This window comes from Petromyzon marinus, unplaced genomic scaffold (assembly GCF_048934315.1).
Source record: "Petromyzon marinus isolate PM22_M1 ecotype Great Lakes invasive population unplaced genomic scaffold, UKy_Petmar_22M1.pri1.0 PM_G_Scaffold_118, whole genome shotgun sequence".
Classification (NCBI taxonomy): Eukaryota; Metazoa; Chordata; class Hyperoartia; order Petromyzontiformes; family Petromyzontidae; genus Petromyzon; species Petromyzon marinus.
Genome location: NW_027422671.1, coordinates 165,001 through 167,500, shown reverse-complemented (window position 1 = coordinate 167,500; position 2,500 = coordinate 165,001).

The following is a 2,500-nucleotide window of genomic DNA, read 5'->3' as shown; positions in this document are numbered from 1 at the left end:
AGGGAGCTGATGTTCAGTTCCCACTTGAGGTCCCGGCAGAGAATAGTGCCCAGGAAGCGGAAGGACTCCACAATTTTGACTGCGGAGTCTAACAGGGTGATGGCGGTGAGTGGGGCTGTATTCTTCCTGAAGTCCACAACCATCTCAACTGTCCTTAGAGCATTTAGCTCTAAGTTGTTCTGGCTACACCAGGTCACCAGGTTGTCAGCTTCCCACCTATAGTCAGACTCATCCCCACCAGAGATCAGCCCAATGAGGGTGGTGTCGTCCGACAAACTTCAAGAGTTTGACGGACAGATGATTGGAGGCGCAGCTGTTGGTATACAGGGAGAAGAGCAGTGGGCAAAGGACGCAGCCCTGAGGAGTTCCCGTGCTGATGGACCTGGAGTCAGAGACTTCTGTTCCCGGCTTAACGCACTGCTTCCTGTCAGAGAGGAAGTCTGTGATCCACCTGCAGGTGGAGTAGGGCACGTTCAGCTGGAAGAGCTTGTCCTGAAGCAGGGCAGGGATGATGGTGTTGAAGGCAGAGCTGAAGTCCACAAACAGGATCCTGGCGTAGGATGCTGGGGCGTCCACATGCTGTAGGGTGAAGTGGAGGGCCATGTTAACTGCGTCGTCCACAGACCTGTTGGCTCTGTAGGCAAACTGAAGGGGGTCCAGGAGAGGGTCTGTGATGGCTTTGAGGTGTGCCAGGAGCAGGCGCTCAAAAGACTTCATTACCACAGATGTAAGGGCGACCGGTCTGTAATCATTTAGTCCTGTTGGCCTTAGCTTTTTGGGCACAGCGATGATGGTGGAGGACTTGAGACAGGCTGGTACATGGCATGTCTCCAGGGAGGTGTTAAAGATGTTGGTGAACACCGGAGACAGCTGGCCAGCGCAGTGCCTGAGGGTGGCTGGAGAGACAGAGTCCGGCCCGGCTGCTTTGCGTGGATTCTGCCTCTTGAAAAGCCCATTAACTTCTCCCTCCTGAAAGGAGAGAGTCGTTTCTGTAGTATGGGTGGGGGATGGGGCCTCTTGGGTGGGAAGGGGTGGTTCAGGACAGTCCAATTGTCTTTCAAATCTACGGTAGAACTCGTTCAGGTCGTTGGCTAGGCGGGAGTCGTTAGTGGTGTGGGGCGCTCTGGGTTTGTAGTTGGTGATGTGCCTGAGCCCTTTGGCAGACAGAAGCAGCGTCGTTAGTAGAGAACTGGTGTTTTAGTGTCTCTGAGTACAGTCGTTTAGCCTCTCTCACCGCTTTGCTAAACCTGTTCTTCGACTCCTTGAATCTGTCTCTATCCCCACTCCTAAACGCTTCCTCCTTCTCCAACCTCAACCTTTTGAGCTTTGCTGAGAACCAGGGCTTGTTGTTGTTAAAGTTCACCCTGGTACGTGTTGGGATACAGCAGTCCTCACAGAAGCTGATGTACACAGCCTCTGTGAGTTCATCCAGACTATTGGTAGCAGTCGTGAACATATCCCAGTCAGTACAGTCTAAGCACGCCCGCAAATCTTCCACAGCCTCACTGGTCCACTGTTTAGATGTCCTCACAGCAGGTTTACAGAGTTTTAGTTGCTGCCTGTATGCACGAATCAGGTGGACCAAGGGAGTTCTGTGCGAGCCGAACAGCCCCGTGACCCACAAGAGAAACATCCCCGCCAAATTCGAGCGTTTGACGGGGTCTATCCGTGAAAAAATATTCACGTTTTTGAGTGCACATGCATTTCTGCTGCAAATGCCTCTGGAAGTTTCATGCCGTTCGTATGCCAATTGTGGCAACACGAAAATGACCCGTTTTCCCATTCCGAGGGATTTCTGTGCGACCCTAACAGCCCCGTGAGCCACAAGAGACACATCCCCGCCAATTTCTAGCGTTTCACGGGGTCTATCCGTGAAAAATATAGACGTTTTTGAGTGCACATGCATTTCTGCTGCAGATGCCTCTGGAAGTTTCATGCCGTTCGTACGCAATGTGGCAACACGAAAATGACCCCTTTTCCCATTCCGAGGGATTTCTGTGCGACCCTAACTAACAGCGCCCGTGAGCCACAAGAGAGACATCCCCGCCAATTTATAGCGTTTCACGGGGTCTATCCGTGAAAAATATAGACGTTTTTGAGTGCACATGCATTCCTGCTGCAAATGCCTCTGGAAGTTTCATGCCGTTCCTATGCAATGTGGCCACACAAAAATGACCCGTTTTCCCATTCCGAGGCATTTCTGTGCGACCCTAACAGCCCCGTGAGCCACAAGAGAGACATCCCCGCCAACTTCTAGCGTTTGACGGGGTCTATGCGTGAAAAATATTAAAATTTTTGAGTGCACGTGCCTTTCTGCTGCAAATGCCTCTGGAAGTTTCATGGCGTTCCTATGCAATGTGGCAACACGAAAATGACCCCTTTTCCCATTCCGAGGGAGTTCTGTGCCACCCTAACAGCCCCGTGAGCCACAAGAGACACATCCCCGCCAATTTCTAGCGTTTCACGGGGTCTATCCGTGAAACATATAGAAGTTTTTGAG